Below are 15,264 nucleotides of genomic sequence, written 5' to 3'. Positions count from 1 at the left end.
GAAAATGAACGGAAGCACTAAATGAGCAAGATGTAAGCTGAGGGTTCTTATGGCCCAAGACCCAAGCGGGGACCTCTGCTCCATCGGAGTAAAGGGTAATGAACAACACCCCACTGGAGGGATGTGGAGGGAGAACTGGAGCCAGGTGAGCTACCTGCCACTCAAGGCTTAGGTGAAACTGTTCTTTTTATGAAAGGAGGGAATTCCCCACCTCAGGAGCCCATGAGCCAACTGTGGTCCTGCTACCTGGAGCAATGGGCTGACCACAAACAGGCAATCTAAGGAACAAAAAGACAAAGACATCTTTTCAGTCAAGAAGCTGGACCTTTGCTGCTTTCATGCCTGGACCTGAAATATCTCAAATATCAATGTCCTTAAATAACATCATAAAATTTATTTTCTAACTGAGACAATGGCAGACATATAGAAGAAGCCACAAAATTGAAAAATTATGTAATTGCCAATCAGAATCTGAAACAAATGGAAAGACAGATCAAAACAATGCATAAACCACCTCTTATAATGAGCATCAAACCCAAATTCTATAATAAATGAAGAAACCCCAAGCTAAAGAATGATATACAACAAAAATTGACAGTCACAGACTAAATTTTCTCCAAATGGATTTAATTTTGTGGAATTTTAAAGTAAGCATGTCTAGGAGGAAATAATATGCTCTAAATATCACAAGAATAATAAAACAAATACGGGCAAAGGTGAAATGTAATTAAGTAGAGATTTTGTAAATAAAATACATAATCAATTTTTTATAAAAAATATATGAGATAAATTCTAGCATGGATATAGTCAAAGAGAAAATTACAATCTGGGAGATAATAACTAAAGAAATCACTTGTGCTTGCTTTGGGAGCACATATACTAAAATTGGAATGATACAGAGAAGGTTAGCATGGCCCCTGTGCAAGGATGACATGCAAATACGTGAAGTGTTCCATATTTTATGCAGTTCTCCAGCCATCTGACACCCTCTGAGAATTAACTCCGAGGAAAGGGTATTTGTCTAAGTACATGAATAACTTAAAAAATTGTGGAAAAAAAAAGAAATCACTCAGAAAACATATAAAAATTTGGAAAATTCAGTTAAAAAATGAGGAAGACCTATTGACAGGCTCCAACATGTATCAAACAGGTGTTTCAGGAGAGCAGAATGGAATGGCAAAGAAGAAATGTTTGAAGGGATAATTACTGACCATTTCCCAGAATGGAAGTAAGACAAGAGTACAAAAATAAGTAGTATATTCTAACTATAAAGAACACAATAAAACAGATCAATGATGAAAAGAACATCTTAAAATCTACTAAGAAAAAAGTGCAGTTACTAACAAAAGCATTAAAATTAGACTAGATAGCACAGATGACTAGCTAGCCACAAAAAAATCATGCACAGATTTTTATATGAGACTTGTTGGTGGTGATGTGTGTGTGTTTGTGTTCATGTGGTTATTTCTCACTGATAGAATATAAATAGATCATTATGGATCCATTGAACACTACAACTTTTAAGGAGTAACTGGGATTTTTCAAAACATTCTTTCACCTCTGTCACACAAATGCAGATATTTGACTCTTAGCTGGAACCAAAAGGTAGAAAGAACCAAGGTCCCTGAATTGCTGTATGGAGGGAAAAAAAAACTACCAAATAGCTGGGAATCCATGTTGGACTAAGACCAAGAATTAAACTTCTATTGTGTTAAATCAGTGAAACATTAGGTTTTATTTCTTATGCCACTGTCCTAATTCATATTTCTTATTTGCACAAATAGAAGCCAGAAGCCTTTCCAGAAGCTGAGAGAAAATAATTTCAACTTAGAAATTTTGCCCAATTATCATTCAAAAATAAGAGAAAAGGTCCACTTTCCATGATGTACACCCATGAAACCCTCACTATGAAGGCCATAGACACATCTCTCCTGAGTTTCCTCCTGCCCGCTTGGAAATACTTTTTAAAGAAATTTGTGATTCCATTTTCAGCCAAGATGGAGCAATTGGAATTGCCTTCCTACCCCCACCTCCTAAAACCATTTTTTAAATTTTTTTTTAATTTTTATTTATTTATGATAGTCACAGAGAGACAGAGAGAGAGAGGCAGAGACATAGGCAGAGGGAGAAGCAGGCTCCATGCACCGGGAGCCTGATGTGGGATTCGATCCCGGGTCTCCAGGATCGCGCCCTGGGCCAAAGGCAGGCGCCAAACCGCTGCGCCACCCAGGGATCCCCTAAAACCATTTTTAAAGGTTAAAATACATGAAACAATAGTCTCAACCCAGTGCCCTTCAGGCAGTGAAGGAGAGTGATTCCTGAAAGACAAAGAAACAAAGTGAGCCTCATGATTGCTCCAGCTTTTGACCATGACAGAGCCTCCAAGCCATGGTCAGCCAACTCTCTGAGTTGAAAAGATAGATCTGAGAATCCAGAGAGACCAATGCAATTAGAGTTCAAAATGTGTTGAAAATCATATGCCCACAGGTCTAAGAAGTTCAAGAAATTTCAAGCCAAAATGAGAAGGTACTGGAGAAGAGATGGAGATGTACTGAAAGAGAACTTTGGGGACCTACAGATGAGTGCCTTGAATATTCAGCAGGTCCCAATCAGCATGCTTATGGCTGGCAGATTCTAAAGATGTCCCCTGCAAGGTCCCCATCTCCTGGATATTTAATCAAATTTAATTTAGGGACTTCAATGGGGGGGGGGGATGTTTGAAGATGTAATTAAGTTTCCAAACCAGCTGACTCTTAGACATGAGGAATATCTTGTCAGTGGGGCCTGATCTAGTCACATGAGCCTGTTAAAACTAGAGAAGTTCTTCCAATCATTCAAAGAAGCGGGAGTCAAAGAGATGTACTCCTGCTGGTCTCAAGGAAGAAAATAAATAGCTGCTTTGTAAACTGAGATGAGAGAAAGGTGGCCTAGGGAACTTCTGAGTGACCAGCAAGAAATCAGGGATGTTAGCTCAACAGCTACAAAGAAATGAATTCTACCAAAACCAGTGTGCTTGAAGGAGAACCCAAACCTCAGAGGAAGATTACAGATTAAGTTGACACATTGGTCTATATCTGGACTCCTGACCTACAGAACCTGTCAGATAATAAATGTGTGCTGTTTCAAGCTTCTACATTAATGGCAATTTGTTGTGCCACACTAGAAAAGTAATACAACATGTATATGAGGAAATTTCAAGAGAAAGAACCATATAGAAGGTTAGGAAAGAACAGTATCTGGTGCTCAGTGCTGGGAATAATGCCTATTCCCACTGGTCAGACTGGAAAAATTCATAATTGGGAAGAATAGTAAGAGTCATATCTCAGGCCCCCTGGGTGGCTCAGTGGTTGAGCATCTGTCTTTGGCTCAGGTTGTGGTCCCGGGGTCCTGGGATCCCTGTGTGGAGACTGCTTCTTTCTCTGCCTATGTCTCTGCCTGTCTCTCTGCATCTCTCATGAATAAATAAATAATACCTTTAAATAGTCGTATCTCAATAGGGGAGAATAATTAACCATAGATTAAATACTACTCCTAGCTGATAAATCTTAAAAGTGAACAAATCTTAAAAATCTAGATGATTGAACTGTTTCCAAGTAGATGCATTGTATCTCAGATAAGATTTCAAAAATATTTATTAAAATATAAAAGTATCCAGCACCCAACAAAGTAAAACCTACAATGACTGGCATCTACACAAAAATTGCCAGGCATGAAAGAAAGGAGGAAAATACAACCTATATGCAGGGAGTGGGAATAAATAAATGAAAACCAATCCAGAACTGACACAAAATTTAGAATCAGAAGACAAAGACATTAAAACAACTATATAATTGTATTCCTTTTTTTTCTTTTTGATAGCTCATAAACAGTGTTTATTGTTAGTTATCAGACAAAATGGGCCTCAAAATTAACTTCCCACATTCAGAATTACTTTCTGCCATGAGCTAAGTTTTTCAATCAATCAAATGTACCAACTGCTTGTCAAGTCACCAGTGGCCTCCATGTTGCTGAATCCACTGGCCCATTGTCTTATGTGGCCTAGCAGAGCATGTGACACAGCTGGTCACTCTGTCCTCCAGGAAATGCTTTCTTCACCTCATTTCCAGAACACCCTACTGCCTGGATTCTCCTCCTACCTCACCAGCTGCTCCTTCTGAGTGCTTTGCTGGTTCTTTCTTTCTTCCTTGACTCTCAGGGCTCCATCCTCCCAGGCCTTTCCATGGTAACAGGAGGGACTTCACTGGCTATGAGCCCCACTGCTAGATATTCCTGTCTCAGCTAAGCCACTGCTTCCTTTAGACAACTTGGATCTCCCTAGGTTGTATCAGCCATTCCTCCTGGAGGCTCACTGACCCCTGTACAAGCTCCCCATTTAGCACTGGTCACAACTGTGTGCCATTTCCAAGCCGAGGCCATAAGAAGCCCTCTGTAAACAATACTCTGCCCTCCCACTGTCCTGTTGTCCATCAAGAGGAAAGTGTGCCGAATATCTCCTGCTCCTCAACCGAGGTTCTGATGTGAGACACATGCACAAGGTCTGGGATCAACCTGAAGTCCTGGGTCAAGCCCAGCAGAGATTCCCTGAACTCTCAGCAACCCACAGACTCCTAAGGAAGGCAACCATTTGCTTGGGGGCTGTTTGTTACATAGCATCATTGCACTGACAGCTATTTATTAAAGCTCTGCTTTATAGACAGAGAAAGCAAACATAGAGGAGGAAACTGTGTCCAAGTAACAAAGCTCAGCATCCAAATCTAGGTGTTCTTGACTCAAGAGTATGCTCTTCTCAATCCACCATTGTAGTCTCAGTTAGGTGGGTGGGAAGAGATCTGAAGACATGAGGTGCCTTATTCATGGAGAATGAGGGTCCCAAAGACTTAAATGAAGCCCCAAAGGACATGCCCCACTGGGAGGAAGTGGGCTGATCTGGATGAGGAGGAGCAAAAGCCACAAACACAATGATGGAGGAGGTGTCATCCTGAACCACACTTATGAATGATCAATAGGCATTTGAGGGTCAGGAGGTAAGTGGTTTCCAATAAGGGAAGTTGTTCCAATATCTTCGTGCCCTGAATTATTTGTTCATGGGATTGTCAACATCACAGCTTCTCTTCAATCCATGTTACTCAGCTTCCTTAGGAAAATGTGTGCTCAGTCAAGTCATTCATTCACTGATTCATTCATGCATTCTTTTGACAAATGTGTATTAAGCAAGTATGTGTGCTAGTCACAAGCCCTCCTCTTATACAACTTAGTATGGCACAAATAACCAAGTTGCTAAGCCAATCTGGAAAAGTGCCCTTTGCACTAAGAGCTGAAGGAAGCATAGAGACCAAGTACATAAAGAAAACTGAGGGTAAATGTTCCAGTCAGAATCATATGTGCAAAATCCCTGTTGTAGGAATGTGGTACATTCAGGGAAGTGAAAATAAAGCCAGTATGGCCAGGGTAAACTAAACGTAGCAGGAAATGTAGGAACGTGGTACATTCAGGGAAGTGAAAATAAAGCCAGTATGGCCAGGGTAAACTAAACGTAGCAGGGTAAACTAAACGTAGCAGGAAATGAGGAGGCCTTACTGGCTGAGGTTCTTGATCTCTTCCCACAGGTATAGGAAGCTATAGAAGATTCGAAGCAGGATGGCCATTTACCAACATTTAACTTCCTAGATGGAGAAAAGCATCATCTTCTAGGTCAGTCAACTTTGTAAGAGGTAATAAACTTGTCATTAAAAATGGGCTGTTATGATGATGTCTGATGGAGACATTGGGTGAGGTAGCGCTGACACTTTCTCAACACAGGCATCCTGAGGTAATAAGTGGTTGATGTAAGCCTCTCATCCTCACATAGCTTCATAAACAAGCAAGGGTTTAAAAAGAGATCTTTTTCATGAGGCGGCAACTTGGATGGAACTCTAATTCTTTCGTCTCATGGTGGGATCACACTGTGTATGACACAATGTCCCCGTGAGGAGGTAATTTTTGTAACTGAATCACTCACCTAGTGTTCTTTCTAGAGATGCATTTAGCTCTGTGAGAGTAGAGGGGGAAAAAAAGATATCTACTACCAGTTTCATATTGGAAATTCTGGGAAATGCAAATTTAAACTTAGGCTTCAAATTCTCCCTCCCTCCAAACACACCTCTGCTCTGATCCATGATTCAAACTGACAAAGTTTGGAAGGTTATACAGGAAGATAATCTCATTCTTTCCTCTAAATACCAACAACGGGACCCTTCTGGGAGTGTATCGATTTGCAGGGTAAGGTAATCACTTTTCTTAATCTTTCAGAGCAGCTATTCCAGGACATTAATTGTTCTGCCTTAAAAAAAAAAAAAAAGATTTATTTACTGATTTGAGAGAGAGTGAGAAGAGGAGGGGCAGAGGAAGAAGGAGAGAGAATCTCAAGTAGACTGTGCTGAGCATATGGGGCTCGACCTCACAACTTTGAGATCATGATCTGAGCTAAAACCAGGAGTTGGATGCTTAACCAACTGAGCCACCCCGGCACCCCTGTTCTGACATTTACATGTCTCAAAATGGTAGCATTTGACATTGACACACACTCATTTTTATTCACGGGGTCAGATTTTATACTGTTTTATACTGTTTGATGCCGCCTTGCAGCAGGCTCCTCCTCTGTCAGGTGTTTGTAACACAAGAACTCTCCTTCCAGAGCACTGGTGGCATCACTACCAACACCATCTCCATCGGCACATGAGCTTCACCTTGTAGAGAAGGCCAGGGAATTGACATTAACTTAGTCTCTGCTCCAAGCTCCGGTCTCTCCATGAACCGAGAAACAGATGCACATGCACGCATAATATCTCTAAAATTCATAATTAGATGACTAATAACGGCATGCATAAGTTGGCAATCAAGGCTTGATGCCTGGTCAAACCATCATGTCCTCACTCAGCTCTGCTGACTGATGACAGAGCCATGTTGAGGGTTTTACGCTGTTTGCCGACTCTACCCCAGACAGACTACCGCCATCTAAAGTTTCCAAATAAACTGTTGGACCCTTCTCTAAATGGATTTTTCATTTAGAAAAATTATTATTTCTTTCTTTGGCTTTGGAACTAGAATGACTTTTCCATGACTTGCTTTAAAGAGCTGGTTCAAATGAGACTTCCTCGCGGCTACAAGCATTCACGCCTATCAAGTGCTTCACACCTAAAACTGTAGTCGGAGGGTGAGAGACTGGAAAACAAATTTTGCTGACTAATAAGTAAAATCAGATCGGTGTCAGATAGCAGATGGGATCACCACGTCAGAACCTCTGCTCTCAGATCATTCATCTGAATAAACACAACAGTGGGCGGCAGGCAGCCAGTTATACAGGACTTCCAGATGGAGGAGCTCAAGAGGGAAGCTCAGTACCACATTTGGAGTCCCAGGTGGACAGGCAATGCTAGAATTGCAGTCTGGGAGTGTGGGGCGCCTAATTCATTCCTTGATGATTATCTCCTCTGAGTCTTAATTCCTTCATCTCTAAAATCAAAGCAGTAACACTGAACCTAATAGTAACTTCACAAGAAATAACGATGTGATTCAATACATCCCTCAGGACTAGTCTTGCAAGCATTGAAGGCATGTTTAATCCCTCCCATGAGTTATTAGAAAAAAAAATTCAATACCACCCATCTTTCAGAAATCAAACTGTGAGATCTCAAGGAGGAAACATTTGGAGCATCCGTGAGATTTTTATTATTATTATTATTACTCATGGAAACACACAGAGAGAGGTAGAGATACAGGCAGAGGTAGAAGCAGGCTCCGTGCAGGGAGCCCCATGTGGGACTCGATCCCAGGACCCTGGGAACACTCCCTGAACTGAATGCAGACGCTCAACCACTGAGACACCCAGGGATCCCCATCCTGAGATTTTAAAAAACATGTTGAAAGATTGCAGAAAGGGAAACAAAGTAATGAAAATGCTTATGCAAGCACCATATACATTTGGAAACTCTTGGCCAGGTGGTAGTGGGATCTGCTGGTCCAAGTTAGGAAATGAGAACATATTTCAAACACATTTAATGTCATCACCAATGCGACCAAACCAAATTAAAAGGGGGAACAGGTATAAATGGGTAATGTGGGGATGAGGGTGTGAATAGTCAAACCTTATGAAAGGGATTTCCTGCTCTGGGTATTTGTAAATGTGCAGAGTATTGCAGCTAGAACTTGAAGAGTCAATGGGCAGACTCCAGAGGCTGCACGATTTCCTGGAATCCTACCTAAAAATATGTGCACATTGATAACATGCATTTTTTTAGGGACATGATCCATATATTTTATCAGATTCTCAGAGGGACTAAAGACCCTCCCACCACCACCACCACCAAAGTTCAGAATCACTGATTTAGGCCAATCCTAATCCTCAACCCCTCCTCTTTCCAATCACTAGCACACATATCATTCTCTTGCCAGCTTCTGATAGGCTCTGAGGCCAGATAGAACTTTTGGGGTCCCACTCTTTGTCCTTCTGGTCCTTCTGGAATGTTCCTGACATGGATAGTAAGTTTGCATACAGATTCCAGAGCCCTCCTCTGTAATATACCCAGTGACCCTCGGAGGGAATGTTGTCATAAGAAATCAATCATCAGAAGTTGTCATGAAAACTAATACAGGATTCCCAAAGGACCCACAGGTGGGGCTCAGCACAGGCTCCCCCATCACTCATCTCCCCAGTCCTCCCATTTGCTTACCCAGATAATTTTTTTGAGCTCTGTTTTATTTTATTTTCTCTTCTTATTTTTGCTTTGTTGAACCATATTTCTTTTTTTATTTTAAATAAATTTATTTTTTATTGGTGTTCAATAAAATAGTGCTCATCCCGTCAAGTGCCCCCCTCAGTGCCCGTCACCCATTCACCCCACCCCCCGCCCACCCAGATAATTTAACAGCTGGTCAGGTCAAGGGGTCTCCGGTGGGCCCGCGAATGGCCGCATGGGTTACAGTGGGTCCATTCCGCCACATGCCAGGCAATGGACACACATCCCGGCGTCCCCTCCATCTCAGAGGAGCCCTGCCAAGTAGCTGCGCTCTCCCTCCCTGCAGTTCCCACCTGAGCAAGGTACAGGTCTTAACGCAGAACCTCCTCTAGGACTTGGGTCTCCAGATTCTGGTAGAAATCTTATTTTCCCATCACCCACAGTCTCTAAACTTAGGGGGAAAAATGGTTTTGAGCAAGTGCTATCAAAGTATATATATATTTACATTTAAATCATATCTATAGGGACGCCTGGGTGGCTCAGTGGTTGAGCGTCTGCCTTCGGCTCAGGTAGTGATCCGAGGGTCCTGGGATCGAGTCCTGCATCGGGCTCCCTGCATGGAGCCTGCTTCTCCCTCTGCCTGTGTCTCTGCCTCTCTCTCTCTCTCTCTCTGTCTGTCTCTCATGAATAAATAAAATCTTTAAAAAAAATAATATCTCACTCACATATGCAAGTTACTTACAAAATCTATGTACATACATGCAGTACTTGGCTCATATACGTATTACATGCATATTGTCCCATGTCAATACGTGTATTGATATATGAATATCCCAGGTCTCAAAATACATACAGACAGAAATTTGAGGGGCTTCTGGGTGGGTCAGTGAGTGAAGTGTCTGCCCTCAGCTCAGGTCATGATCCCAGGGCCTGGAGTCGAGCCCTGTGTCCGGCTCTCTGCTCAGCAGGGAGTCTGTTTCTCCCTTTCCCTCTGCCTGCCACTCCCCCCCCAATCATGCTTGCTCTCTCTCGCATGCTCTCCTGTCTCTTTCATTCTCAAACAAATAAATAAAAATTTTTTAGAAAAGAGAAATTTGAAAGAGATGAGCTAAAATTTTAATAATGGGTTATTTGTTGAAGCTGCAAAATTGTGCTTCTACTAAGAACAATTATGACCCGCGTCTTTGGAAGAAAAACGTGATTGAATCTATGCCATTATTTTTTGAAATTTTGGTTCAACATTTCATGATTTAGTAATATACAAGTCTGCATCTGAATTTAGCCGATCCCTCAACGCAGTTTTAATGGCGGTTGTAATCCAGGCGGAGGAAGTCACTGGTTGTGCCCAGAATCTTTGGTTTTCGCTCCCTTCCATCAAGGATCCAAATGTTGGTTGAAATTCAGCTAATAAACTCCTCTCTTTCCAGATGTTTCCATTTAATAATCAAGAGGTGCTGCATTTTTATATTTTTAACATATGGGTTCAAAGCGCCCTGAAAACTCTTTTGTTTAAAATTTTTGAGCTGGCTAGAAAATTGTTCCCAAGTTTTTTAAAGTATGAAATAGCAAAGTCTCTATAAGCAATTAATTTAAACTACTCTCCTCAAAAAAAGTCACATAAATGACAGAAACACTTTCCAAGATCCATTTTCGAGATGCTCTCTCCATAGCATAAGATTCTCTCAAAAAGCCAGTTTTTTTCCCCACTGTTAAGTTACATTTGCCACACAAAAAAGGACACATTAAGTGCATTTATTACTGCTGGGTGGCACACTCTGACAGCCACTTTTCATCAAAGGAAAGGTCAACAATTTGAAGCTCTTGTCTTTTTGCAAGAAAAGGAAAAAAAAGGGTGCGATCCATCCTTCTGTTCACACCTGTTTTAACACTTCGTGGCAAAGTAGCAAACCCCAGGGTGATAGAAAAGATGTTCTCGGTCGCTCCCTACCTCTCAAAGAGTGTGTTAAATATGCTACTATTTGAAACCATGAAATCCATTAAAGCCCCTTCCCCAGACTCAAATCAGCTGATTATTCCCCAATATGTGAAAAGCAAGCCAAGGCCGGAGGGTACCTAGGGAACTGCGGCTGGAAGTTGGGCAGCGCTGCCTCTGAGAGCATCGCGCCACCCGACCGTCCGATCCATGCATCGCAAGGAAACTTGTATTACGTAGAACCCACATCTTTCTGGTGTCACAACATTAAAAATATTGGCCCCATGTACTGATGACTTTCTTACGCAGTCTCTCTCCTTGCCCACAGCCTTGGGGGAGCCCTCCTCTTCATCTGCCTGCGTAGCCTATCCCGTGGGCACCTGCTGCCCATCTGTGCAATTCCAGATGTGCATCTAAGTTAAGGAACATAAAGAAGCGTCACGTAAAGATGTGTTGTGGAGGGGAACCCCTGGTTCCTAGGCAGCCCAGTGTGCCCACGGGAAAGACAGCAGAGCTACCTGTTAGGCTCTCCATCTCCTGCTCCTTCCTTACCCAGCCTTCGATGGCCCTGGAAGTCCCCCAAGGGCCCAAGGACCCCACTCAGCACGGATCTCACCCTTGCTCCGGGGATCACATCTCTACCCTACATACCCCGAGACCTCTCTAGAATCCAAGGGTCATTACTCCTGTGCTTACAGTGATGGCCAAGGGCATTCTATGTGTAGAAGGGATCTCACCCTGACCTGCCACCGCCTCTTGTACCGTCCTACAGAATAAAAACCCTCTGGGTCCCTTTTGCGGGCTTCCTTTGCCTGGCGTGATGCCATCATGGAGGGTTTTTTTTTTTTTTTTTCTTATCCTCTCCCCTGGAAGGTATCGTGTGTGCAGCGTTTATTTATAGCTAATCTCCTTTTAAGGTGCGAGGGTCTACATGGTATACAATGAGGACCACTTTATAAATCAAGAAGCAAAAACGGGGCAGCAGCGTTTCAGAGAATATCCAATAAACTTTTGAAATTTCTGTTCCATTTTCAAAAGGTCAGAGTGTAATTTAAAAGAATCGAAGCGCTCCAATAAAGTAGCAGCTGTGTAGAATGAATGCCTTTTTCTATACCTACTAAACTGGATTCGTATAAAAAGCAAAGGTCTCTTCGACTAATGAATAGCTGTTAAAGTTAAAGATGTGTGCAGAGAATAATTTGTAGGTACAGTTCAGAGAGCTCTGGAATTATAGCTACACTATAATTGAACTCGGGGCTTGCAAAAGGAGCTTTTAAGACCGATTATCTCTGTTTACTCTAGAACAATAAAAGTTTGTAAAAACCTATTTCCAATCACTCAGTTTTCCCACTAAACTAAAATTCCTTCCAATAAAGCGTGGGCCGTGCAGCGCAGACCTTTTCGGCAGAGCACACGCACTCACAGAGCGAAGAGCCCAGAGCCATTTTATGTTTTAGGGCTGAAGCTCAGATTAGATAGTCAGAAATCCTGATCCTCCTTCTGCCCCCCCCCCCAATTAGTTCACTTTATAGTAAAACACAGGTTCTTTTTTGTTTGTGTGCTCATCGGTGAAATGTGGGTGTGCTGTGTGTTGCGCTTCCTTCTCACTGCTCATCCCTTTGATTCGGACAAGTAAACCACTGGGCTTCCTTCCGATGGCAGGTGCCCACTCGTTCAAGGATTTCCCATCTGCGGGCACGACTACGCTCAAACACAGGAGAGCGAGCGCAAGGCCGCAGGGTGCTTTATGCCACTCACTCTCTGATTGCCCAGAACACAGAGCCCTGCGGGAAAAGGAACTCATTGCACCTTGATGGTACTTTGGTCTTAAAAGTAATGAAGGGGAGACACAGCCCCAGTACCCAGAGATGGCACTGCCTGAAAATCCCCCGGCGAAGACTTTGTCTTGGGGTCCAGGTGACGCGGTGCGCCGAAGCATCCCTGTCTTGCAATCCGCAAAGGATGCAGCCCACTGAGTGGCTGGCACACCTCAGGCCATGTCCAGTCTCCCTCCTTGTTCCTCCGTCTATGGGGCACATGCAATACACCTAGGCTACCAAGCTCACTTCCTAAATGCTGCCGGTAGAAGTCAGGAGCTTCCTGTTCATTTTCCACCTACGCTTTCTGGGGGATGCGTAGTTAGAGGGTGAAAGCCACGTGCTCTCACACAGTGTTTCGGACATTATGACGGGGAGGCGTCGTCTTGAAGGATTTTAGAGCTCGAAGGAGAGGAGATCATCTAGTTCGAACTCCTCGTTCTGGAGATGACATATGTCACCCAGAGAGGCGATGCGTCCTTCCCAAGGTCAGTCAGTCCCGATGGCCCCAAGCAGGGGCCCAGCCTGCCTGCACCTGTGCCCTGCTCCCCTCGCCATGTGCTTCGGGTGGGCGACGAACATGTACTTAATTTACCTAAATGATTTCCCTGAGTCTTTCTGCCACAAAGAGAACTCCTGAAAAGAAGAAGAAGAAGAAGAAGAAGAAGAAGAAGAAGAAGAAGAAGAAGAAGAAGAAGAAGAAGAAGAAGAAGAAGAAGAAGAAGAAGAAGAAACCAAGGTTTTAGAAAAACTGTTTTGTCGGGCTCACACACACACACACACACACACACACACACACAGTGTAGAAAGCAAATATCATTCCTGCTATGTATACTCAGGGGTTTATTCTTCTATTTCACAATCACACAGAACAATTTCTGGCTCCTGGCACGTTTGACATAAATCCTGGAGCAGAGAATTGACAGTGTGCTTCGGGGATCAGAGAACTCAGTGGGAGACGGACAACCAGCCCCTGAGGGCCACGGACTCATACATTCAATCTGCTGAGGACCCTTATCCCCAAGCGTGGTCCGTTCTGTTAAAAAAAATTATTTTTTTCTTCTCCTCTTGCAAAGCTCTTCTCAGTGACGGTCCTTCCTGGCAGTGACTTTTCCGGCCACAATTATTATTTCACTGTGATTGATCCATTTGGTGTCACGTTAGGATAACTGGGAGGGTGGGGATGGCTCTTGCTTTAGTCACACCCCAGTTCTTCTAATTTTTATTTTCCGGGAAGATGAGACGTTTCAGGTCACCGCTATGTACCCGCAAGCACCGTACTTGAAAGTGACCTGCGTGCTTCCTGGCAGGTGTATCCCTGCGACGCCGGAGAGCCGCTGCTCCACCCGCAGAACGGTGGCACATGAAATTAGGTCAATAATAAAAGATCTCGGAATCCCTGGGTGGCGCAGCGGTTTGGCGCCTGCCTTTGGCCCAGGGCGCGATCCTGGAGACCCGGGATCGAATCCCACGTCGGGCTCCCGGTGCATGGAGCCTGCTTCTCCTTCTGCCTGTGTCTCTGCCTCTCTCTCTCTCTGTGACTATCATAAATAAATAAAAATTAAAAAAAATAATAAAAGATCTCCGGGGACGGGGACTTCTATTTGTCAGGGGACAGTCACTGAGCACCCACGCGTGCTAGGTTGGGAAGCCAAGGCATCTTTCACGATCTCTAGAATTCGCTCTCCGTGGGGAGGGAGGGGCCGAGGTGGCAAAGAAGCAAGAGAGGCCTGGTGTCTGCGGGCAGCCGGGAGGTCGCAGATGGCCCGGCCTGGGACGGCGAGGTGGGGGCCAGGCAGACGGAGGGCGCTGGTGACAACAGGTACACATGCGGAGGGAACTCAGAACCCCAAGGGTGCCCGAGGCCGACCTAGGGCAGGCCTACCAGGTGTCCAGGTGTGGCAGGTGAAAGCAGGTGCACCACCCCTTCCTCCCCTGCTGCTCCTCTTCCCCCCACCCGGCTAAGCTTCCACATCCCAGATGTGGCCCCGTACCTGGAGTTTGCTTGTTCCAAGTACCCCTGAGAATCTCTAGACCTCTTCGAAATTCAGCTCCCATCGACGCAGGTCTTAGGCCTGTCCTAAGGACCATGTGTCACCCGCAGCTGAGCACCACGCTCAGGCCTGAAGCTGCTCAATTCCTAAAGTGCGCCCTACGGGCCCAGGAGGGACCACGGGAGGCATCCTTTCCCCCTTAAACGGAGACCTTTGGGGAGAGTATTATCCAACTCCGCTTAGTGAAAAGTGGTTTCCCATTTTGAACAAAAGGGGAAAGGGAAAAAAGAAAGCTTTATCTTTTAAATTGCTTTTTCAAGTTTTTTTTTTTTTTTTTTAATTTCAGTTAATTGACATATAGCAGAGTATTAGTTTCAGGTGTAGGATATGGTGACTTAACACTTCCATACCAGACCAAGTGCTCATCACAACAAGTGTCCTCCTTCATATCCATCACCTGTGCCCCCTCCCCCACCGCATCCTGTCATCTACCTCCCCTCTGGCAAGCAGTGGGTTCTCTAAGAGTTAAGAGTGTTTCTTGGTTTGCATCTCTCTTCCCTGCCCCTTGCTCCTTTGTTTCCTAAATTCTGCATATGAATGAAATGATAAGGCATCATCTTTCTCAGGCTGACTTCTTTAACCTAGCATTATACCCTCTAGCTCCATCCCCAGTGTTGTAAATGGCAAGATGTCATTCTTTCTTAGAGCCAAGGAATATTCCTTTTTTTTTCAGCCAAGGAATATTCCATCATATATATACGTATATATATGGAATATATACGATGGAATATACATATACATATATA

General features: G+C 43.8%; 1 non-coding gene across 1 annotated transcript; it reads left to right on the top strand.

Annotated features, from left to right (window-relative positions):
- The first annotated feature begins 855 nt into the window (after nucleotides 1-855).
- On the top strand, nucleotides 856-962 carry LOC112659135 (U6 spliceosomal RNA). Its single transcript, XR_003136205.1, has one exon. It is a non-coding gene; the product is annotated as a U6 spliceosomal RNA (small nuclear RNA).
- Nucleotides 963-15,264: the final 14,302 nt, after the last annotated feature.

This window comes from Canis lupus, chromosome 2 (assembly GCF_003254725.2).
Source record: "Canis lupus dingo isolate Sandy chromosome 2, ASM325472v2, whole genome shotgun sequence".
NCBI lineage: Eukaryota > Metazoa > Chordata > Mammalia > Carnivora > Canidae > Canis > Canis lupus.
The sequence above is the reverse complement of the archived record's forward strand: the minus strand, read 5'-3'. Positions and strand labels throughout refer to the sequence as shown.